Below are 26,209 nucleotides of genomic sequence, written 5' to 3' on the forward strand. Positions count from 1 at the left end.
AACTTGTCTGGAATGTTTTTACGTTTGGGGAGCGTGCCAGGTGCCCTTGACCTGGATTGGCCACTGTCGGTGACAGGATGCTGGGCTAGATGGACCTTTGGTCTTTCCCAGTATGGCACTACTTATGTACTTATGTACTTATGTACTTATGTTTGCAAAGATGTGCCAGGATGTTTTTAAAATAACAATGATAACTGAAATTCAGAATAAATAGAACTTTAATATGTCAGCCAAAAATATTGAAAAAGCGTGCAGAAACTGAATGCCACAAACAAGGGGGGAGGAGATCTAGAAGGGAGGTAAGAAAACAGACTGGAGCTGAAACAGATGTTTGAGGCCTGAAACAATCAGTCCTCAAAAGGGAGGATTTGTTGAATAAAAGCATAAAAAAATGGAAGTGGAATGCTTCAAAGAACAGTTTCAACACTAAAATCTCCTGGGACATGATGGGGCCCACATTAGCCAGAGGCACGGCTCCAGAAAATCTGGAAAGAAGGGGGAGCAGTAAGTGAAAGCAGATGTTCTGCACATGATTAACAGTTTGTGGTATTCAGAGACTTGCACAGGAATGTTGTATGAGAGAATTAGTCAGAGGCCCGGTATAAAACTAGAGGGAAACAAAGACGTAGCAAGCATTTTAAATTTTTCTTTGTCTGTCTCTGATTTCTTTGTCTGTATATAGCATCCTGATTTCTTTGCTTTACATTGCTTTGTTTTGATCATTCATTCTGGCTTGTATATTGCTTATCAAGAAATGCTTCCTGCAATAGCCCATTGAGCTATGCAGAAAAATTGTAAATACACTGTTTATATTAAATATCGTCTAGCCTTCTCTACAAAAGTGGCGGCATCCTTTTCTTCAGTAGGTACAATCCTCCTTCTCGACAGCCTGCGGCCCAGGCTAAGCCCCAGCGCGCTCGCTCTCGTCAGCAGCGTGCGCCTCAGCAAGGCCCCGCGGCTCCCCAGCAAAAGCAAGGGGCGAGCTTTTGACTGGCTCCAGCATAGCATAGCCGACATCCAAGTGTCAGTGCCGGGCGACCTGCCAGTCGGGGGGAGGTTGAAAGCTTTTCACCAAAGGTGGCCTCTCATAACCTCCGACCAGTGGGTTCTTCAAATAGTCCGGCAAGGATACACCCTCAATTTGGCCTCAAAACCTCCGAATTGTCCACCGGGAGCTCAGTCTTACAGCTTCCAGCACAGGCAGGTACTTGCAGAGGAACTCTCCGCCCTTCTCAGCGCCAATGCGGTCGAGCCCGTGCCATCCGGGCAAGAAGGGCTGGGATTCTATTCCAGGTACTTCCTTGTGGAAAAGAAAACAGGGGGGATGCGTCCCATCCTAGACCTAAGGGCCCTGAACAAATATCTCGTAAAAGAAAAGTTCAGGATGCTTTCCCTGGGCACCCTTCTCCCCATGATTCAGCAAAACGATTGGCTATGCTCTCTGGACTTGAAGGATGCCTACACACACATCCCGATACTGCCAGCTCACAGACAGTATCTGCGATTTCAGTTGGGCACACGCCACTTCCAGTACTGTGTGCTACCCTTTGGGCTCGCCTCTGCGCCCAGGGTGTTCACAAAGTGCCTAGCTGTGGTAGCAGCGGCACTTCGCAGGCTGGGGGTGCACGTGTTCCCATATCTCGACGATTGGCTGGTGAAGAACACATCCGAGGCAGGAGCCCTGCAGTCCATGCAGATGACTATTCGCCTCCTGGAGCTACTGGGGTTTGTGATAAATTATCCAAAGTCCCATCTTCTCCCAGTGCAGAAACTCGAATTCATAGGAGCTCTGCTGGATTCTCGGACGGCTCGCGCCTATCTCCCAGAGACGAGGGCCAACAACTTGTTGTCCCTCGTCTCGCGGGTGCGAGCGTCCCAGCAGATCACAGCTCGGCAGATGTTGAGATTGCTGGGCCACATGGCCTCCACAGTTCATGTGACTCCCATGGCCCGTCTTCACATGAGATCTGCTCAATGGACCCTAGCCTCCCAGTGGTATCAGGCTGCTGGGGGTCTAGAAGACGTGATCCACCTGTCCACGAGTTTTCTCGAATCCCTGTATTGGTGGACAATCTGGTCCAATTTGACTCTGGGACGTCCTTTCCAAATTCCTCAGCCACAAAAAGTGCTGACAACGGATGCGTCTCTCCTGGGATGGGGAGCTCATGTCGATGGGCTTCACACCCAAGGAAGCTGGTCCCTCCAGGAACGCGGTCTACAGATCAATCTCCTGGAGTTGCGAGCGATCTGGAACGCTCTGAAGGCTTTCAGAGATCGGCTGTCCCATCAAATTATCCAAATTCAGACAGACAACCAGGTTGCCATGTACTATGTCAACAAGCAGGGGGGCACCGGATCTCGCCCCCTGTGTCAGGAAGCCGTCAGCATGTGGCTCTGGGCTCGCCGTCTCGGCATGGTGCTCCAAGCCACATATCTGGCAGGCGTAAACAACAGTCTGGCCGACAGACTGAGCCGGATTATGCAACCTCACGAGTGGTCGCTCAACTCCAGAGTGGTGCGCCAGATCTTCCAAGCGTGGGGCACCCCCTTGGTGGATCTCTTCGCATCTCGAGTGAACCACAAAGTCCCTCAGTTCTGTTCCAGGCTTCAGGCCCCAGGCAGACTGGCATCGGATGCCTTCCTCCTGGATTGGGGGGAGGGCCTGCTGTATGCTTATCCTCCCATTCCTCTGGTGGGGAAGACTTTGTTGAAACTCAAGCAAGACCGAGGCACCATGATTCTGATTGCTCCTTTTTGGCCGCGTCAGATCTGGTTCCCTCTTCTTCTGGAGTTATCCTCCGAAGAACCGTGGAGATTGGAGTGTTTTCCGACCCTCATCACGCAGGACGAAGGGGCTCTTCTGCATCCCAGCCTCCGGTCCCTGGCTCTCACGGCCTGGATGTTGAGAGCGTAGACTTTGCCTCTTTGGGTCTGTCAGAGGGTGTCTCCCGCGTCTTGCTTGCTTCCAGGAAAGATTCCACTAAGAGGAGTTACTTCTTTCTGTGGAGGAGGTTTGCCGTCTGGTGTGACAGCAAGGCCCTAGCTCCTCGCTCTTGTCCTACACAGACCCTGCTTGAATACCTTCTGCACTTGTCTGAGTCTGGTCTCAAGACCAACTCTGTAAGAGTTCACCTTAGCGCAATCAGTGCATACCATTACCATGTGGAAGGTAAGCCGATCTCAGGACAGCCTTTAGTTGTTCGCTTCATGAGAGGTTTGCTTTTGTTAAAGCCCCCTGTCAAGCCTCCTACAGTGTCATGGGATCTCAATGTCGTTCTCACCCAGCTGATGAAACCTCCTTTTGAGCCACTGAATTCCTGCCATCTGAAGTACTTGACCTGGAAGGTCATTTTCTTGGTGGCAGTTACTTCAGCTCGTAGAGTCAGTGAGCTTCAGGCCCTGGTAGCCCAGGCCCCTTACACCAAATTTCATCATAACAGAGTAGTCCTCCGCACTCACCCTAAGTTCTTGCCAAAGGTCGTGTCGGAGTTCCATCTGAACCAGTCAATTGTCTTGCCAACATTCTTTCCCCGTCCTCATTCCTGCCCTGCTGAACGTCAGCTGCACACATTGGACTGCAAGAGAGCATTGGCCTTCTATCTGGAGCGGACACAGCCCCACAGACAGTCCGCCCAATTGTTTGTTTCTTTTGATCCCAATAGGAGGGGAGTGGCTGTAGGGAAACGCACCTTATCCAATTGGCTAGCAGATTGCATTTCCTTCACTTACGCCCAGGCGGGGCTGGCTCTTGAGGGTCATGTCACGGCTCATATTGTTAGAGCCATGGCTGCGTCGGTAGCCCACTTGAAGTCAGCCTCCATTGAAGAAATTTGCAAAGCTGCGACATGGTCATCTGTCCACACATTCACATCTCATTACTGCCTTTAGCAGGATACCTGACGCGACAGTCGGTTCGGGCAGTCAGTTCTTCAGAACCTGTTTGGGCTTTAGGATCCAACTCCACCCCCCGAGGGCCCTGTTTGTTCTGTTCCAGGCTGCACTCTCAGTTAGTTGGTAAATTTTTTAGGTCAATCTCAGTTATGTCCTCGCCGTTGCGAGGCCCAATTGACCATGGTTGTTGTTTTGAGTGAGCCTGGGGGCTAGGGATACCCCATCAGTGAGAACAAGCAGCCTGCTTGTCCTCGGAGAAAGCGAATGCTACATACCTGTAGAAGGTATTCTCCGAGGACAGCAGGCTGATTGTTCTCACAAACCCGCCCGCCTCCCCGTTGGAGTTGTGTCTTCCCTTGAAGTGTATTGTCTTGCTACATACTGGACTGGCCGGCTCGAGCCGGTTTCGGGCGGGAAGACGGCCGCGCATGCGCGGTGCGCGCGGGCGCGCGAGGACTAGCAAAGGACTTTGCTAGAGAAGTTTCCGATTGGAGGGGCTGCCGTGGACGTCACCCATCAGTGAGAACAATCAGCCTGCTGTCCTCGGAGAATACCTTCTACAGGTATGTAGCATTCGCTTTGCACCAAAATGTGTATATGCCCCCATGGTGCAGCTGCTGAGAAAGTGAAGTTACTTACGTGTAGTAAGTATTCTCTGAGGACAACAAGGAATTATTCTCACAAGTGAGTGACATTGTCCACACAGCCCAGTGCGGAAACACTGCCCAGCATACTTTCCCTTCAAGATCTTAAAGCAGTGCTCTCATCACACATGCACAGGTGCCTTTCCACCCAACTCGCGAGCGCATGACCAGCAGTACTGTAATATAACAAAAAACCAAATTCAGCTCCTAGAAGAGGTGGGAGAGTACGTGAGAATAATTGGCCTATTGTCCTTGGAGAATACCTGCAACAGGTAAGTAACTTCGCTTTCTCCGATGACAAGCAGGCCATATTAATCTCACTTGTGGGAATCCCTAGCTCACTGAAAACATGAGGTTGATAGGGACTCACAACGGTGAGGCCAAGGTGGTCAATTAATCTGAAACTATTTACACACTGTTTGTGAAGGTGCATCATGGAACAGAATAAAACGGGCCTAGGATGCTTTATCAGAAATTCTTTCAATTGGTTCATATCTGTAGTTTCAGGCTTTCAGCATCTTTTGGGGTCCTGTAAAGGGTGCTACTACTATGTCCTTCTTCCCTTTCCATATAGCTACTAGATTCTCCTTCAATGAGGATCTTCTGCAGCATTGTCTTCTCTATTGTTGTTACCGGAAATAATGTAAATGTTCTTAATATCCATTAAAAATGTTACAAAATTGTCACAGTCCTAATATGATATTTAAGAACAAAGAGCAGGGGAATATTTTAAGAGCACTGGCTAAAATTTCTCCAGCACTTACCTATAAGGTAAGAATGATTTAAAAGGAATTAAGTGAATGTATTGGATTGCATTAACCTGCATTACCAGGTTTAAAGAACAAGAACACTATATATTTAGATTCAAAAGGTTTATTAAGTTACAATATGATTAATGCAATCATATAAGCGAGAGATAGTTCTTTTAACAGATCTTTACAGATAATCTGTGCTTAAGTAAAGTAGCAAAGCTAGATCAAAAGTTATAACTTACAGAACAGTCTTTGTTGTAGGATTGTTGAAGCTGAGAGAGAGAAAGTCTTTTGGAAAAGTTCTATTATTCAGCAGAGTGATGAGCCATGTGGTCACAGGAGCAGGGAGCAGGGCTTCTGCAGTGTTGGATCTGAGTTGCAGTTGAAGAGAAGCATCTGTTTGTGTCTGGAACAGCTTCTATCTTTTATACTCTTGCAAGCTTGCAGGAGGATATGATCACAGAGTCCCAGCACCTGCTTCCTGGTTTGCACTGGATAACTTGCAAGGCTCTTTCTGAGCACTCTACCAAAACCCTCATCCACACCCTTGTCACCTCTCGTTTAGACTACTGCGATCTGCTTCTTGCTGGCCTCCCACTTAGTCACCTCTCTCCTCTCCAATCGGTTCAAAACTCTGCTGCCCGTCTCGTCTTCCGCCAGGGTCGCTTTACTCATACTACCCCTCTCCTCAAGTCACTTCACTGGCTCCCTATCCGTTTTCGCATCCTGTTCAAACTTCTTCTACTAACCTATAAATGTACTCACTCTGCTGCTCCCCAGTATCTCTCCACACTCGTCCTTCCCTACACCCCTTCCCGTGCACTCCGCTCCATGGATAAATCCTTCTTATCTGTTCCCTTCTCCACTACTGCCAACTCCAGACTTCGCGCCTTCTGTCTCGCTGCACCCTACACCTGGAATAAACTTCCTGAGCCCCTACGTCTTGCCCCATCCTTGGCCACCTTTAAATCTAGACTGAAAGCCCACCTATTTAACATTGCTTTTGACTCGTAACCACTCGCCTCCACCTACCCTCCTCTCCTCCTTCCTGTACACATTAATTGATTTGATTTGCTTTTTTTTTTTTTTGTCTATTAGAATGTAAGCTCTTTGAGCAGGGACTGTCTTTCTTCTATGTTTGTGCAGCGCTGCGTACGCCTTGCAGCGCTATAGAAATGCTAAATAGTAGTAGTAGTAGTAGTTATTGTAGTCTGTTCACATGATCACATTATAAGTCTTTCCTTTCTGCAGATGTCCTGGCGTCCATTTGTCTGATGGCTGATGGGAGGGGGCTGGTATACCTCTGATGACAGGCAAATGTTTTGTTTATGCTTTTCCTCTGAAGTCTTTGTCTTCAATGGGTTCTCCAGACTTTCTGTCTCTTTGGTCTTTGGTTTTCGGAGATGTCTGGATGATCCTTCAGGTACCCACCTTAGTCCAGCTTTTGTTAATAGCAATTTTAGGTGGGAGGGCAGAGGAAGCTATATATCTCTCTTTTGTCTTTAAGTGTTCCCAAAGGTTTCCCAGGAAAAGGGAGGGAGAGAGAGTTTGAAAACTCCTTGCAGGCAGTACCTTTTGTCTTTTAAATGTTCCCCAAAGGGAGGGGGAAGAGGGCTTTGGAATGAAAGCCAGTTTCTGCTGCATCTTCAAATATATTTTTAAAGCTGTATTTTTGTGTTGATATATTTCTCCGAGGACAAGCAGGCTGCTTGTTCTCACGACTGGGTTGACGTCCACGGCAGACCCCACCAACCGGAACAAAACTTCGCAGGCGGTCCCCGCACGCAGGGTACGCCCACCGCGCATGCGCGACCGTTCCCGCTCAGTCTTTTCTTTTCCGCGCTGGAGAGAGCCGCGTTCGTCTCTCTCTCTGTCAGCCCCGGAAACCGGATCGCGCTTTCGCCGCAAATTTTCTCTTTTTTTCTCTTCCTTTAGTTTTCTCTGTTTTTCTATTTAGTTTAAAAAAAAACAAAACGCTGAACTTTGTTTTTCCCTCGTCTCTTAGCGGGGGCGTCGCATTGCGGCCTAGTGGCCGCGCGGTCGATTTATTTTCGAGGTGTGATTTTACCGCCACCATCGACGACTTTGACTTCGCCGACGCGATTTTTCCGTCGATGTCCTCGAAGGTCCCGAGTGGATTTAAAAAGTGTGGTCGGTGCGGCCGGCATATCTTGGTGCCTCCAGTGCCTCGGGCCGGAGCACGATACCAAGACGTGTACCTTGTGTCTCGGTCTCCGGAAACGGACACAGGTAGCGAGGCAAGTTCTTCGGGACCGTCTTTTTGGAACTTGCGCCGGCCCCTCGACATCGACTTCGACGGCATCAGTATCGACGGTCGGTTCTTCGGTACCGGTATCGATGTCCACGAAATCGGCACCAACGGCATCGACCCCAGGAGCACAGGTCCCGTCGGCCCACCGGCTCTCCGGAGACGGCAGGGGTGAGAGGCCGCGTGGGCAATCGGCCCCGGTCACTCCCTCTACCCAGGGCCCTCGGGACCGAACCCTGTCGGACCCGATCCCTCGAGGCCGAGGGGGATCTACTTCCTCTTCGTCGGTACCACCGAGCGCCGATGACGGGCACCGCAAGAAGGCGAAGAAGCACCGACATCGGTTGCCCACGACGCATCCGGCTCCCGGCGCCAGGGATGAGGTGACGCCGAGGAAGCGGCAGCGTCGAGAGGAGAGGTCCCCCTCTGTAGTAGAGGTACCGCCGCGGCAGGGTGCCAGCACTTTGGTGCAGTCTCCTGGACCCGAACAGCTTCCGGCACCGACACCTCTACCGGCCCCCTCGCCTTTCCCGACAGCGGGCCTGGACGAGTGCCTCCGAGCCATCCTTCCGGGCATCCTGGAAGGGCTGATGTGCCAGACTGTGCCGGTGCCGGGGGTGCTTGCGCCCTCGGCACCGTTGATGGAGGCGCCGGCGTGCTCTAGCCCGGTGCCGAGGCCTTCGACGCCGACGCCGCTTGCGGCGCCGGTCTCGACCGCCACGCAGGTGGAGTCCCCGTCGACGTCGATGAAGGAAGCTTCATCCCCACCAGCGTGGGAGTCCACCGCTCGACGACGCCACCGAGGTCTCGGTGCCTCGGCGTCGAGCCGGGCCCGGTTGAGGACTGAGCTGCAGGAGCTCATGTCCGATACCGAGGAAGAGGCCTCGTGGGGGGAGGAGGAGGACCCCAGATATTTCTCCTCAGAGGAGTCTGTGGGCCTTCCCTCCGACCCCACTCCTTCACCAGAGAGAAAGCTCTCGCCACCTGAGAGTCTCTCCTTTGCCTCCTTCGTTAGGGACATGTCTATCTGCATCCCCTTTCCTGTGGTCTCTGTGGATGAGCCGAGGGCTGAGATGCTCGAGGTCCTCGACTATCCATCACCACCTAGAGAGTCCTCCACGGTGCCGTTGCACAATGTCCTCAAGGAGACACTGCTTCGGAACTGGTTGAGACCATTATCTAATCCGACCATCCCTAAGAAAGCAGAGTCCCAATACAGAATCCACTCGGACCCAGAGTTAATGCGGCCCCAACTGCCTCATGACTCGGCGGTCGTGGATTCTGCTCTCAAGAGGGCACGGAGTTCGAGGGATACCGCTTCGGCGCCCCCAGGGCGGGAGTCTCGCACTCTGGACTCGTTTGGGAGGAAGGCCTACCAATCTTCCATGCTCGTGACCCGCATCCAGTCTTACCTGCTCTACATGAGCATCCACATGCGGAATAATGTGAAGCAACTGGCGGACCTGGTCGACAAGCTCCCTCCGGAGCAGTCCAGGCCTTTTCAGGAGGTGGTCAGGCAGCTGAAGGCGTGCAGAAAGTTCCTGTCCAGGGGTATATATGACACCTGTGACGTGGCATCTCGTGCTGCGGCCCAAGGTATAGTGATGCGCAGGCTCTCATGGCTGCGTGCCTCTGACCTGGACAACCGCACCCAGCAGAGACTGGCCGACGTCCCTTGCCGGGGGGATAACATTTTTGGTGAGAAGGTCGAGCAGTTGGTGGACCAACTACATCAGCGGGAAACCGCCCTCGACAAGCTCTCCCACCGGGCGCCTTCAGCATCCACCTCAGCAGGTGGACGTTTTTTCCGGGCCAGGCAGGCTGCGCCCTACGCCTACAACAAGCGTAGGTACACCCAGCCGGCCTGAAGGCCTCATCAGGCACAGGGACAGTCCCAGCGCGCTCGTTCCCGTCAACAGCGTGCGTCTAAGCAGCCCCCTGCGCCTCCACAGCAAAAGCCGGGGACGGGCTTTTGACTGGATCCATGGGAACATAGACGCCATCAAAGTGTCCATGCCGGACGATCTGCCAGTCGGAGGGAGGTTAAAACTTTTTCACCAAAGGTGGCCTCTGATAACCTCCGACCAGTGGGTTCTCCAAATAGTGCGGTGCGGATACGCCCTGAATTTGGCCTCCCCTCCACCAAATTGTCCTCCGGGAGCTCAATCCTTCAGCTCCCAGCACAAGCGAGTACTTGCAGAGGAACTCTCCGCCCTTCTCAGCGCCAATGTGGTCGAGCCCGTGCCACCCGGGCAGGAAGGGCAGGGAATCTGTTCCAGGTACTTCCTTGTGGAAAAGAAAACAGGGGGGATGCGCCCCATCCTAGACCTGAGAGGCCTGAACAAATTCCTGGTCAAAGAAAAGTTCAGGATGCTTTCCTTGGGCACCCTTCTGCCAATGATTCAGAAAAACGATTGGCTATGTTCCCTGGATTTAAAGGACGCATACACTCACATCCCGATACTGCCAGCTCACAGACAGTATATCAGATTCCGTCTGGGCACACGGCACTTTCAGTATTGTGTGCTGCCCTTTGGGCTCGCCTCTGCCCCACGGGTGTTCACGAAGTGCCTCGTGGTGGTTGTGGCGTATCTACGCAAGCTGGGAGTGCATGTGTTCCCATATCTCGACTATTGGCTGGTCAAGAGCACCTCGGAGGCAGGAGCTCTCCGGTCCATGCAGTGCACTATTCACCTCCTGAAGCTGCTGGGGTTTGTGATAAATTACCCAAAGTCCCATCTCTAGCCAGTACAATCTCTGGAATTCATAGGAGCTCTGCTGAATTCTCAGACTGCTCAGGCCTTCCTTCCCGAAGCGAGGGCCAACAACCTCCTGTCCCTGGCTTCCCAGACCAGAGCGTCTCAGCAGATCACAGCTCGGCAGATGTTGAGACTCCTAGGTCATATGGCCTCCACAGTTCATGTGACTCCCATGGCTCGTCTTCACATGAGATCTGCTCAATGGACCCTAGCTTCCCAGTGGTGCCAAGCCACCGGGAATCTAGAGGATGTCATCCGCCTCTCCACCAGTTGCCGCACTTCACTGCTCTGGTGGATCATTCGGACCAATTTGACCTTGGCATGCCCATTCCAAATTCCACAGCCCACGAAAGTGCTGACGACGGATGCGTCTCTCCTGGGGTGGGGAGCTCATGTCGAAGGGCTTCACACCCAAGGACGGTGGTCCCTCCAGGAAAAGGATCTTCAGATCAACCTCCTGGAGCTCCGAGCGGTCTGGAACGCACTGAAGGCTTTCAGAGATCGGCTGTCCTGTCAAATTATCCAAATTCGGACAGACAATCAGGTTGCAATGTATTACATCAACAAGCAGGGGGGCACCGGATCTCGCCCCCTGTGTCAGGAAGCCGTCAGGATGTGGCATTGGGCTCGCCAGTTCGGCATGCTCCTCCAAGCCACATACCTGGCAGGCATAAACAACAGCCTGGCCGACAGACTGAGCAGAGTCATGCAACCGCACGAGTGGTCGCTTCATTCCAGAGTGGTACGCAAGATCTTCCGAGAGTGAGGCACTCCCTCGGTGGACCTTTTCGCCTCTCAGACCAACCACAAGCTGCCTCTGTTCTGTTTCAGACTACAGGCACACGGCAGACTAGCGTCAAATGCCTTTCTCCTCCACTGGGGGACCGGCCTCCTGTATGCTTATCCTCCCATACCTTTGGTGGGGAAGACCTTACTGAAGCTCAAGCAAGACCACGGCACTATGATTCTGATAGCGCCTTTTTGGCCCCGTGAGATCTGGTTCCCTCTACTTCTGGAGTTGTCCTCCGAAGAACCGTGGAGATTGGAGTGTTTTCCGACTCTCATTTCGCAGAACGACGGAGCGCTGCTGCACCCCAACCTTCAGTCTCTGGCTCTCACAGCCTGGATGTTGAGGGCGTAGACTTCGCTTCGTTGGGTCTGTCTGAGGGTGTCTCCCGTGTCTTGCTTGCCTCTAGAAAGGATTCCACTAAAAAGAGTTACTTTTTCAAGTGGAGGAGGTTTGTCGTTTGGTGTGAGAGCAAGGCCCTAGAACCTCGTTCTTGCCCTGCACAGAACCTGCTTGAATACCTTCTGCACCTATCAGAGTCTGGCCTCAAGACCAACTCAGTAAGGAATCACCTTAGTGCGATTAGTGCTTTCCATTATCGTGTAGAGGGTAAAGCCATCTCTGGAGAGCCTTTAGTCGTTCGATTCATGAGAGGCTTGATTTTGTCAAAGCCCCCTGTCAAGCCTCCTGCAGTGTCATGGGATCTCAACGTCATCCTCACCCAGCTGATGAAACCTCCTTTCGAGCCACTGAATTCATGCCATCTGAAGTACTTGACCTGGAAGGTCATTTTCTTGGTGGCAGTCACTTCAGCTCGTAGGGTCAGTGAGCTTCAAGCCCTAGTAGCTCATGCTCCGTATACTAAATTTCATCACAACAGAGTAGTCCTCCGCACTCACCCTAAGTTCCTGCCAAAGGTGGTGTCGGAGTTCCATCTTAACCAGTCAATTGTCTTGCCAACATTCTTTCCCAGGCCACATACCCGCCCTGCTGAATGTCAGTTGCACACATTGGACTGCAAAAGAGCATTGGCCTTCTACTTGGAGCGGACACAGCCCCACAGACAGTCCGCCCAATTGTTTGTTTCTTTCGACCCCAATAGGAAAGGGGTCGCTGTCGGGAAACGCACCATCTCCAATTGGCTAGCAGATTGCATTTCCTTCACTTACGCCCAGGCTGGGCTGACTCTTGAGGGTCATGTCACGGCTCATAGTGTCAGAGCCATGGCAGCGTCGATGGCTCACTTGAAGTCAGCCACTATTGAAGAGATTTGCAAGGCTGCGACGTGGTCATCTGTCCACACATTCACATCACATTACTGCCTCCAGCAGGATACCCGACGCGAGAGTCGGTTCGGGCAGTCGGTGCTGCAGAATCTGTTTGGGGTGTAAATCCAACTCCACCCTCCAGGTCTCGAATTTATTCTGGTCAGGCTGCACTCTCAGTTATTTGTTCTTCGTAGGTCAATTTCTGTTATACCCTCGCCGTTGCGAGGTTCAATTGACCTGGGTTCTTGTTTTGAGTGAGCCTGAGAGCTAGGGATACCCCAGTCGTGAGAACAAGCAGCCTGCTTGTCCTCAGAGAAAGCGAATGATACATACCTGTAGCAGGTGTTCTCCGAGGACAGCAGGCTGATTGTTCTCACCTACCCTCCCTCCTCCCCTTTGGAGTTGCGTTTGATCATTTTTGCTTGTCATTCAACTGAGCGGGAACGGTCGCGCACGGGCGGGAAGATGGCCGCGCATGCGCGGTGGGCGTTCCCTGCGTGCGGGGACCGCCCGCGAAGTTTTGTTCCGGTTGGTGGGGGCTGCCGTGGACGTCAACCCAGTCGTGAGAACAATCAGCCTGCTGTCCTCGGAGAACACCTGCTATAGGTATGTATCATTCGCTATATATATTTGTATCTGATTCAGCACAATATCATGCTATACATTTAATTCTGATGATTAGACTCATATCACGCTACATTGTCATATCTGCTCCTACTGAATCACAGTGAACTAGGGAGCAAAGGAATCTTGTCTTTCAACATACTGATTAAGAGCCGAGAGGAGGTGTTAAGTGCAAGCATATATTCTGCATCCACAGGAGCCTTCTTCATGTAACAATGAGTGCAGAGGTGAACTAGAGCATTTCCCCATAGAATTGCCATACAAAATAAAATCAGATTTTGGTTTCATCTCGGTATCAGCAGCATAATCCCTCTCTAGCAGACATATTGGGCACAGTATTCTGCTGGCTGCTGTCAGTGTTTTGCTGACCACTGCTAGCTTTATTCCCAGATATTCAGTGCCAAGCTATGTCCATGCACCTGTGTTGAATAGCTAGGCATATGCAGCTGGATAAAACATAGCTTGTGTGATATTCAGCATTTAACTGGTGTGTTTGATGTGGTTACCACAGCCATGTAAGTGCCTTATCCCCCTTATAACTCACCATACAAAAATATTCAAATTGTGATCACCACCTCAGGAACAACACAAGCTTAAAGCAAATGGGTTTTTGTTTGTCCCATTGCCTGCTTTCAAATAGACACTCAAAAAAAAAATACTCAGAACCTATACAGAAAACATATAACAGCCCTAACCCACCTATGAAAAGATAGTGCTATAAATATTACACATTCTTACACAGACACTACGCGCTAGCAGAATTTGTCACCTCAGTCACACGTGCAGAACATGGACAGACCTTCATGTGATACAAAAACACATTCCCACAAAAACAAATAGATATCCTCTCAAGAAAGCAAATACTTACGTTACAAGACGTATGAGGAGAGACTTGCTGACCTGGACATGTATACCCTGGAGGAAAGGAGAAACAGGGGTGATATGATACAGACGTTCAGATATTTGAAAGGTATTAATCCGCAAACGAACCTTTTCCGGAGATGGGAAGGCGGTAGAACGAGAGGGCATGAAATGAGATTGAAGGGGGGCAGACTTAAGAAAAATGTCAGGAAGTATTTTTTCACGGAGAGATGGTGGATGCTTGGAAAATTCGTTTATTAATGGAAACGGAAAACCAAATACATAACAGCTAAAAGGTACATAAAAACCCCTCAATCCCCTATTTACAAAGACAGACCAAACCCCCTACCCCCCCAACACAGTCAAATAAATTCAAACAAATTCAAGGTGGCTTCAATCGCACATGTTTCCACCATTTGCAAAATGTACCCCTCCCTACTTCTACCCGCTCCCAACGTGCCACTTCCCACACAGCTCCAACAATATCCCAGCTAACCCGTTCTACTGACCTGAACTCCTGGCGCAGGGAGACTCCGCACCGTGCCATCCAAAGATAGAAACGGACAATAACCGAGATCAAGAACTCCGTCCCTGGGTCCAAGCCCCCCGACCCCTGCCCCCGCCCATACACCCAATCCGCATAAGAGTAGGTGCAAAAGCTGGGGATATGAAGCAGGGAGGCCACACGTTTACACACCAGAATCGAAAATGGACATTCCCTAAGGAAATGATCCATCGTCTCAGTACAACCAACACATTCCCCCCTTGGGCAATCACGATCTTGTACGTTCCTATAATTCAAGTTTGCTCTCACATACAGTTTCCCGTGTAGGGACAGCCAGGCAATGTCACGATATTTGTGTGGAATCCGCTTTGATGCCACAAACTGCAAGCCTTGTTGCAGAACTGGCTCTGGAGCGTCCCGAAGTGCCAAAGGAGAGGAGAATCGCTGCATCCGCACTCTCTCTACCCATACCTCCCTCCTTCCCTCTTTAACCTCCTCCACCGTAATCCCCCACAACCGCACCAGTTTAGTCAATGTCCTGTAATACCCAACGCTTCCTGGGAAACCCCTCCGTCGGCCCACCACTTTCCCCCCTTCCAACCACGGACCCCAAAACTCCTCCCACCACTGCACAACACTACACGCCCATCCCGGAGCATCTCGCCCCACCGCCTTCCCCAAATTAAACTGGATAAAGAAAGAACTGAACGTAAGAACCAGATTAACCATCCCAACCCCCCCCTTTCCCCGTGGCAGATATGTGATATTCCTCTTTACAGGGTTCATTCGGTTCCCCCAGAGTAACTGAAAAAAAACACTATAAAGCCCTGTATAACAACATTCCGGCAACAAACAAATATAGCTAAGAAACAAAAACATGGGTACCACCTGCATTTTCAGTAATCTCACCCGGTCAGTCATCGACATCCTCCACCCTTTCCACCTCTCTACCTTAGCCTTGGCCTCCAAAATCTTCCGTTCCCAGTTCCACTGTCCATAATCCCCCCCCCCCAAAGTAAACCCCTAGAACCCGCATCATTTCCACCCCTGGTGGAAACCCTCCCCCTAACTCAAAACGAGCCCCTTCCGGACCTACCCACAAGGAAGTACACTTTTGCAGGTTAATCCTGGATCCTGTCGCCCGAGAGTACTCCGCAATCTTCCTGTGCAAAACTTCCCCTTCCCCTTGATCCGCCACCCAAACTGTTATGTCATCTGCATATGCCACCACACGCAGAGACACCCCCGTACACACTTCTATCCCTCTAAGCCCATCCACCCCCCCACACTCTAACCGGCGCACCAGGGGATCAATCGCGAAAGTGTACAGCAGGGGGCTCAACGGGCACCCCTGTCGCACCCCAGCCGTGATGTCAAATTCCCTTCCTTTCCACCCATTAACTAATGGAAAGCAGCGAACACCGATGTACAACAACTGGAGCTGCTCAACCCAAGCCCTCGGAAAACCATAGTACCGCAAACTCTCCCAAAGAACCCTCCACTGCACCCGGTCGAAGGCCTTATCCTGGTCCAAGGCCACTACTAGACGACCCTCCTGCCCCCCCCGGCTCCGCTCCACCCCCTCCCGAACCCAGGCCACTGCTGCCAACACCCCCCTCCCTGGGACCCCACACCCCTGAGACACCGCCAACTCCCTCCCTGCCACCTGCCGCATACGTGCCAACAACATGTGAGCAAAGATCTTACGGTCACTGTTCAATAAGGCAATGGGCCTCCAATTTACTATGTCTCGAGCATCTTTCCCCTTACTGAGAAGAACCAAGGCCGATTTCCCAAAGGACTCTGGCAGAGAACCTCCCTCCGGGCCTCCTCCCATACCTCCAACAAGATAGGTGCCAACTGAACTTTAAATCGTTGATAGAACTCAGCCGGGAGACCGTCGGGCCCCGGTGCCGTCTTGCGCCGCAGAGCCTCAATGGCCGCCTCCACCTCCCTGACTGTCCAAGGCTGCAGCAAGGCCTGAAGATGGGGCCCCCCCTGTCCCACCCCCGGAGTCCCTTCCACATACCTCCGTATGTCTTCCTCATCCAAATGTAGATCGGAGAAGAAATGTCCAAAATGCTCCCCTACCACCCGCAAAATCCCTTCCCTCGAATCCTGAACAACCCCGTCCCTGTCCATTAACCCTTCAATAACCCTACGTTCCCTTCTTTCCTTACAGCACTCAAACGGGTCCGGACTCAATAATTTGCCAAAATCCCTCTCATAAACTAATGAGGAGTACCGATCATACTGAACTCGCTCAATTTCCACCTGTATAGCCTCTATATCCTCCCTCTTCCCCCCCCTGGAAATTAAATTATCCCTCCTCTTTTTTAATGCTATTCCCAACCGTGTCGCCTCCCTCCCCTCCTGCCTTGCCTGTCTAAGAAAAAACCCCTTCGTGCGTTGTTTCACCGCTTCCCACCACCTCCCTACCGAGGGGAAGATGCCTAAGATAGTCTGCTGATCCTCCAAAAACTCCACATACTCTCTATGCACCTCCCCCTCCTTTAACCATTTCAAATTTAATCTCCACAACCCCTTTCCTGGCCTATGGACCCCCGACCCCCCTACTTCTATCCGCACCGCCCTGTGGTCCGAAAATTCTACCACCACCAACTCGGGTGCCTGTACGCAGGTCCCTCTCCTAACCAAAAACCGGTCGATCCGACTTCTACAATTTCCTCTAAAAAAAGTAAAACCCCCTTGCCCACCCCCGTGCTCCAAGTAGACATCCACTAACCCTGCCCCCCTCATTATCCCCACTAAACGAACTCCGTCATACCTCACCTGTGCACACCTGCCCCCACTGTCCTCCTTCCTCAGAATCGTGTTAAAATCGCCCCCCCACACTAACTGACGTGAAGAATACAAATAGGGTTTGATTTTCCCAAATAACTGTGACCTCCCCTTCTTAGTTTGTGGCCCATACACATTTATCACCCTTAACGCCACCCCCGTGCAACACAACATCCACCACCAAACACCTCCCTACCCCTAACTCACACCACCCGTTGAATCACCGCTTTGTGAGATTTAAACAAAATTCCCACCCCCCCATACTTCTCCCCTGCCAACCCCCACACAGAGGGTCCCCATCTCCAAGCCTGCTTTGCTCTTCTCACATCGGCCAAAGACTGCAGCCTGGTCTCCTGCAGGAGAAAACAATCAGCCGACATGGAGGAAAGGCCCTCAAAGGCCAGACACCTCGCCCTTGTGGAGGCAATACTTGCCACGTTCAGCGTGATGACTGCCAACAAGGAACCTGCCATCATTATCAATTAGAAAACCGCCTCCCCTGGCCCTGCCTCCCCATCCTTCCTTCTCTCTGCTCCAGACCTCCCTTTGAAGGCCCCGGCTTCTTCCTCCACCTCTTCCTCCGCCCAGTCCCGAACCCCAAACTCAAAGGTCCCCCCCTTCCCTCCTTCCCTGGTCCTTGCTTTCTTCCTCCCCTTCTTCTTCCTCTCCTCCCCCCCCCTCCCCCTTCACCGGAAAAACCCCGGTCTCTCCCCCTTCCCCCCCCCCTCCCCACCCCACCCCTCCATCCCCCCTCCCTCCCCTCCACCTTCCTCCCCCCTCTCTACCCCCTGCTCCCCCTGAACCTTACCTAATTTCCTCTTCTCCCTTCTCCCCCACCTACCTCTGCTCTCCCTCCCTCCTCCTGCACGTCCATACCATCTCCTATCTCCAACCTCCCCATCCTCCCCCTTCCCCTCCTTGTACCCTTCCCGCCCCCCTCTGTCCCTATCTCCCCCTCTTCACCTACCCCCTGCCATGCCTCACTGTCCTCTCTTCCGTTCTCCTCTCCATACTCTTCCCCCCGTCCCTCATCTTCGAGGACCCGAAATCTATTCTCCACCGCTATTCCCTGCCCTAACTTCCAGCCTCCACCAGAAGTCCCACCCCCTTCCTCTTCCTAGAGACTCGCGTCCACCCTTCCCCCTCCCCTCCTTGCCTCTTCTCACCCTTCCAAGCGTTTGCCCCCTGCTCCCCCAACTCTTCCTCTACCCTCCGCCCCCGTCCAATCACTTCTACTGCCCGCCCCAAACCTCCCCCCCTCCCCCCAGCACGATCTCCCCTTTCATCACCCTCCCCTCCCCCTTCCTCCCCCTCCCCCCCCCCATTATGAAAGGCTTGCGGGCAAGCCCGAAAGGCGTGCCCCAGATCCCCGCACAAATTACACCGGATGGAGGTACAATAAGTACATAAGTACATAAGTAGTGCCATACTGGGAAAGACCAAAGGTCCATCTAGCCCAGCATCCTGTCACCGACAGTGGCCAATCCAGGTCAAGGGCACCTGGCACGCTCCCCAAACGTAAAAACATTCCAGACAAGTTATACCTAAAAATGAGGAATTTTTCCAGTCCATTTAATAGCGGTCTATGGACTTGTCCTTTAGGAATCTATCTAACCCCTTTTTAAACTCCGTCAAGCTAACCGCCCGTACCACGTTCTCCGGCAATGAATTCCAGAGTCTAATTACACGTTGGGTGAAGAAAAATTTTCTCCGATTCGTTTTAAATTTACCACACTGTAGCTTCAACTCATGCCCTCTAGTCCTAGTATTTTTGGATAGCGTGAACAGTCGCTTCACATCCACCCGATCCATTCCACTCATTATTTTATACACTTCTATGTTCTGCCACGTGCTCCCTCGCCCCACACTTTGCACACTGAACCACTGGGCACGACATACTATAATGCCGGAAGGAACCACACTTAAAACATTGCCTAGGCTGTCCCTTATAAAAACACAAGATCCGATCTCTTCCGATGAAAGCCGCTGAAGGAATGTGTTGGGTGACGTGCCCCACCTGGTATAACCTCACCGTCGCCCCCCACCCCCCTGCCCATACCCTACTAGGGTCTGGAAGCTTGACCAGAGGAGTCCTTAACTCTGCATACCTCTGCAGCCAGTAGGTCAAATCCGCCCCCGAGATTGACTCATTCCGCACTAACAGAGTCACCTGCACCAGGTCAGGTTTACTAATAGGCACAACTCGAAAATTTCTCCAGTCCCCCCCCCCTTTAACCTCCCCGTATTTCTCCCAAAAAATCTCCATTCCCCGTTGGGTCAAAAAACTGACATCATACTCTGGAATGTTCGCCGGGTGAATGCAAGCATACAGATCTTCCGGGAGAAATCCTAACCCTAGAACCATTTTTAACACCACATCCCTACTTGGCATCCCCCCCTCCCCCACCCACCTCAATTGAACCACATTCCGGCGTTTGGTAACAGACCCCCCAGACCACCCCTCACCCACCCCCTGTCCCCCCCCTTCGCTGCCCCAATCCCCCCCTACCACTCCCCATACCAACCACCGCGGCAAAAGAAGGAGCCCCCCGCCCCCCCCCCCCCACCCTTGGCGCTCGAGGCTTCCTGCCCTGCACACACCAAACCCCCCTTTACAAAACCCTTCTGGCCCCCTCCATCCCCTTCCTTGCTCCTATTATCCCCCCCTCCCTTCCCCCCTTCTCCAACCTGAACCTTATCCCCCGGAGCCCCCACACCTGCTAACCTATTCCCCTCAACAGGAGGAGACATGTCAATCACATCCCCTCCATTCCGCAATCCCTGCCCCCCTCCCCCTTCCTGCACACCAAGCCTCCCCCCATCGTCCTTGCCCAAACATGGAACAGAGTCAACAGTCGGACACAAACCCTCACAGTTCAACACTCCCCCCACTTGAGTCACAGCAATGTCAGGAAAAGTGTTCAGCAACTTATCTGCCGTCTGTTGTAAAGCTGGCTCAGCATGCCGCTCCTCAGCCGACAGGTCCTGCGCGAGACGAACAGGGAGTTCCGTTTCAGTCAGTTCCTTCTTCTGATCCAAATTCCCTGTTGCCTGCCTGCCAACGACCAGCAAGTTTCGTCCTTCTCCTGCTGCCTGCTTGACCAGAGTCTCCTGGTGCTCCGTGTCAGGTGGGTGGGGCCTCTCCAATCCAGCAATCGCCGCCACTCGCCCCTCTGTACCGTCTGAAATGCCACCATCCAGTAATGAACTGCCAGCCTTTCCCGGTGCCTCTGGAAACCATTCTCTGCCGGGGACAGCGCATCCACCACCCGACTCACTGTTTGCCAGCTCTCCCTCCAGAAGACTGCCGTTGTGCACCCCGGACGCTGCGCGGGGGCAGGGCTTCTCCAAACATAGAGGCAGAGATGTAGCTGCAGATAAAGACACCTGCTTCTGCTGCAATCCTTCCGGCTCTGCTTCCGCTGCTGCAATCTTTCTTTCTGGAGGTTCTAATATTGGTAAGTCACCATCTCCTTCACTGGACACCTCTGCCACTACTTCTGTAGAAAAAAGCCGACAGCCTGAAGCTCCCTCCTCTGTCTCCACAATCTGGAAGGTCTTAACCAGCTTTTTAATTACTTTCTCTTCTCCAACAGGTGCAGGCACCAACCCTGCCCCCGAACCACATCCTGCTGCTGCCTCCCTGCAGTCTGCCTGCTTAGTAAGTCCCCTGGACTGAGTTGCCAGGTTTTTCATAAATGCTAAAGTGGATGTACTAGCAGAGTCTGGCAAGTCTTCTGGTTTAGACAAATCCTGAGACAAGGCCCTGGGAACTGCAGACTCTTGCTGGGACACAGTTCTCCCTTGACCTGAAGACTGTGACCTTAAAGCCATACGTTCTTGATTACAATATAGTTCTCTTAAAGGGTTCTCAGGTCCCTTTTTTAAACCCCGCAGCAACAGTTCTTTCTTTTGTATCAGTTTTCTCAAACGGGCTTCCTCCTTCACATAACCTTTCTTGTGCTCTGCTGGAGCAAGTTTACTCATAACTTTTGTCATTTTCACACGCTTTCCCAAATCAACCAGTTCTTTCTCCACACGTTTAATTCTTCGCACTGTACAGATCAAACTACGTGCTGGGTCCTCAGGGTCATAAGGAATATCTAGGAATTCCTCCTCTTCCTCCTCTGAAGACCCACTCTCTTCACTTTCTGCCTCATCAAGTGCAGGAAAACATTCTGAGCTAACTTCCATAGCTTCATTTTCCTTTCTCTGCTTAGGGTGCCCTTCCAGGGCCTCCACCAGCTTTCTCCCCTCCCCACAATCTTCACTCTCACCTCCCAGATGTTGCTGGAGCGTGGGGGGGTTACTGGACTGGCTTCCACCCTTGGGCCTCTGCTCTCTGCGATCAACAGGACTCCTCTCCCTCCTGTCAGAAGCTCGACCGGAAAGAGAGCTGCTTCTCCCGGCCTTCTGGTCCCTGGCTCCAGGAGGCCCCATGGCCTGGGCCTTTCCTGAGGACCGCTCCCCAGGGACCCTCCGCATCCTCAGGGAAGGAGCTAGGCCTCACTCCCTTCCCTGGAACCTGCAGAGCTTCCGGCTGCACCTCCTCCTCCTTCCAAGTCTGAACAGCAACTGACTTGGAATGCCCTCCCAAGGGAGGTGGTGGAGATGAAAACGGTAACGGAATTCAAACATGCGTGGGATAAACATAAAGGAATCCTGTTCAGAAGGAAGGGATCCTCAGGAGCTTAGCCTTGAATGGGTGGCAGAGACAGTTGGGAGGCGGGGCTAGTGCTGGGCAGACTTATACGGTCTGTGCCAGAGCCGGTGGTGGGAGGCGGGGCTGGTGGTTGGGAGGAGGGGATAGTACTGGGCGGACTTATACAGTCTGTGCCCTGAAAAAGACAGGTACAAATCAAGGTAAGGTATACACAAAAAACTAGCACATATGAGTTTATCTTGTTGGGCAGACTGGATGGACCGTGCAGGTCTTTTTCTGCCGTCATCTACTATGTTATATATGTTATATGTATGTAAAAGAGAAACAGAAATGTATTTTCTCCTGTACTCTGCAAAATATAACAATAGAAAAAAAATGTACATTTCACAAGCAGGCACATCTTAGTCCTTAAAAATCTCTCTATATAAAACGCACCTCCAATATTCTGAAGCCTCCACAAGTCCCAACATTCTAAGTGCATGGTGGTGAAACCAGGAATTCGCCCATGAGTGTTGGCCCCGCCCCCGCATCAGACGTCATGACGTCAAGGGCGGACCAATGACACTCAACCAATCGCATCGCGAACCTGTTACTAAGCGACGGAACGTGACATAAGACACATCGCAGAACAATGAAAACCAGCAGCACATAGTTGCTACGCGACATCAACAGCAACGCTAAAAGGACCATGTAGATCTCTGATCTCCACACAAACAACGGACACGGTGGGCATAGGAGGGAAGGAAAAAAAACAGCACACACACACACACTCTCACTCTTAACTGGCTATAATGAGCAACTGACCTGCCACTATCACAGGCACTGCTAGCACCTCCCTCTCTCTCTGTCTCTCTCTCTCTCACACACACACACACGGGACACAGAGGGGATGGAAGACAAGGAACGAATCATTGGGTATGGAGGGGGCAACAGGGGAGATAAGGCAATAACTGCCTCAAATGTTTGTGCTGTGCTATGTACAAATATAATGCTGTCTCTTCATTTTGACCCTACCCTTTCACACTCTCTTTCACACAGACGCACACACACACACACACACACTAACACTGTCTCTATCTCACACACACACGCACCCACACACACACACATATACACACTCTCTCACACAGACACACAAACACGCCTCAAATGGTTCAGCTGTCCTATGTAAAATTTCACTGCTGTCTCTTCATTTTCACCCTACCTGTGCACACACTCTTTCACACAGAGACACACACACACACTTTCCCTGTGTCACACACACACAGACACACATACATATACACACTCTCACTCTCTCTATAGCCTTGCTAGCGCCCGTTTCATTTGTTTATGAAACGGGCCTTTTTTACTAGTATTAAATAAAAATGTTTTCTTTTCTACCTTTGTTGTCTGAGCATTTTATTTTTTCTAATTGGGCTAGTTCCAGTCTCTTTTCCACTTTCCATTTGTTAGTCTTCTAAATTCTTTTCCAGATTGGCTTTTCCATTTCTTCTCTCTTCTCATGTCTTCTCTACATATGTGTGGCACTGATTTTTCATTTTAAATAAACTTTAATTAAACCTTCATAATCAAATATGGTCTTTTCACAGTCCTAATACTTTTGTTAATGTGAAATTAAGTTGCTATTCAGAAGCTGTTGCATAGTGAACAAATTGTATAATCACCTTAAACAAAATAAATATTTGTCTTAAATTAGACTAATGTGCCATATTTATATTATACGTACAGTGGGGGAAATAAGTATTTGATCCCTTGCTGATTTTGTAAGTTTGCCCACTGACAAAGACATGAGCAGCCCATAATTGAAGGGTAGGTTATTGGTAACAGTGAGAGATAGCACATCACAAATTAAATCCGGAAAATCACATTGTGGAAAGTATATGAATTTATTTGCATTCTGCAGAGGGAAATAAGTATTTAATCCCTCTGGCAAACAAGACCTAATACTTGGTGGCAAAACCCTTGTTGGCAAGCACAGCGGTCAGACGTCTTCTGTAGTTGATGATGAGGTTTGCACACATGTCAGGAGGAATTTTGGTCCACTCCTCTTTGCAGATCATCTCTAAATCATTAAGAGTTCTGGGCTGTCGCTTGGCAACTCGCAGCTTCAGCTCCCTCCATAAGTTTTCAATGGGATTAAGGTCTGGTGACTGGCTAGGCCACTCCATGACCCTAATGTGCTTCTTCCTGAGCCACTCCTTTGTTGCCTTGGCTGTATGTTTTGGGTCATTGTCGTGCTGGAAGACCCAGCCACGACCCATTTTTAAGGCCCTGGCGGAGGGAAGGAGGTTGTCACTCAGAATTGTACGGTACATGGCCCCATCCATTCTCCCATTGATGCGGTGAAGTAGTCCTGTGCCCTTAGCAGAGAAACACCCCCAAAACATAACATTTCCACCTCCATGCTTGACAGTGGGGATGGTGTTCTTTGGGTCATAGGCAGCATTTCTCTTCCTCCAAAAACGGCGAGTTGAGTTCATGCCAAAGAGCTCAATTTTTGTCTCATCTGACCACAGCACCTTCTCCCAATCACTCTCGGCATCATCCAGGTGTTCACTGGCAAACTTCAGACGGGCCGTCACATGTGCCTTCCGGAGCAGGGGGACCTTGCGGGCACTGCAGGATTGCAATCCGTTATGTCGTAATGTGTTACCAATGGTTTTCGTGGTGACAGTGGTCCCAGCTGCCTTGAGATCATTGACAAGTTCCCCCCTTGTAGTTGTAGGCTGATTTCTAACCTTCCTCATGATCAAGGATACCCCACGAGGTGAGATTTTGCGTGGAGCCCCAGATCTTTGTCGATTGACAGTCATTTTGTACTTCTTCCATTTTCTTACTATGGCACCAACAGTTGTCTCCTTCTCGCCCAGCGTCTTACTGATGGTTTTGTAGCCCATTCCAGCCTTGTGCAGGTGTATGATCTTGTCCCTGACATCCTTAGACAGCTCCTTGCTCTTGGCCATTTTGTAGAGGTTAGAGTCTGACTGATTCACTGAGTCTGTGGACAGGTGTCTTTCATACAGGTGACCATTGCCGACAGCTGTCTGTCATGCAGGTAACGAGTTGATTTGGAGCATCTACCTGGTCTGTAGGGGCCAGATCTCTTACTGGTTGGTGGGGGATCAAATACTTATTTCCCTCTGCAGAATGCAAATAAATTCATATACTTTCCACAATGTGATTTTCCGGATTTAATTTGTGATGTGCTATCTCTCACTGTTACCAATAACCTACCCTTCAATTATGGGCTGCTCATGTCTTTGTCAGTGGGCAAACTTACAAAATCAGCAAGGGATCAAATACTTATTTCCCCCACTGTACATAAGTAATGCCACACTGGGAAAAGACCAAGGGTCCATTGAGCCCAGCATCCTATCCACGACAGCGGCCAATCCAGGCCAAGGGCACCTGGCAAGCTTCCCAAACGTACAAACATTCTATACATGTTGTTCCTGGAATTGTGGATTTTTCCCAAGTCCATTTAGTAGTGGTTTATGGACTTGTCCTTTAGGAAACCGTCTAACCCCTTTTTAAACTCTGCCAAGCTAACCGCCTTCACCACGTTCAGCAACGAATTCCAGAGTTTAATTATGCGTTGGGTGAAGAAATATTTTCTCCAATTTGTTTTAAATTTACTACACTGAAGTTTCATCGCATGCCTCCTAGTCCTAGTATTTTTGGAAAGCGTGAACAGACGCTTCACATCCACCTGTTCCACTCCACTTATTATTTTATATACCTCTATCATGTCTCCCCTCAGCCGTCTCTTCTCCAAGCTGAAAAGCCCTAGCCTCCTTAATCTTTCTTCATAGGGAAGTTGTCCCATCCCCGCTGTCATTTTAGTCGCCCTTTGCTGCACCTTTTCCAATTCTACTATATCTTTCTTGAGATGCGGCGACCAGAATTGAACACAGTACTCAAGGTGCGGTCGCACCATGGAGCGATACAACGGCATTATAAAATCCTCACACCTGTTTTCCATACCTTTCCTAATAATACCCAACATTCTATTCGCTTTCCTAGCCGCAGCAGCACACTGAGCAGAAGGTTTCAGTGTATTATCGATGACGACACCCAGATCCCTTTCTTGGTCCGTAACTCCTAACGTGGAACCTTGCATGACGTAGCTATAATTTGGGTTCTTTTTTCCCACATGCTTCACCTTGCACTTGCTCACATTAAACGTCATCTGTCATTTAGCCGCCCAGTCTTGTAAGGTCCTTCTGTAATTTTTCACAATCCTGTCGCGAGTTAACGACTTTGAATAACTTTGTGTCATCAGCAAACTTAATGACCTCGTTAGTTACTCCCATCTCTAAATCTCCATTGTGAATACTGCCCATTTAACCCCACTCTCTGTTTCCTATATGTTTTTAATCCA

Source organism: Microcaecilia unicolor, chromosome 4, assembly GCF_901765095.1.
Source record: "Microcaecilia unicolor chromosome 4, aMicUni1.1, whole genome shotgun sequence".
Taxonomy (NCBI): domain Eukaryota; kingdom Metazoa; phylum Chordata; class Amphibia; order Gymnophiona; family Siphonopidae; genus Microcaecilia; species Microcaecilia unicolor.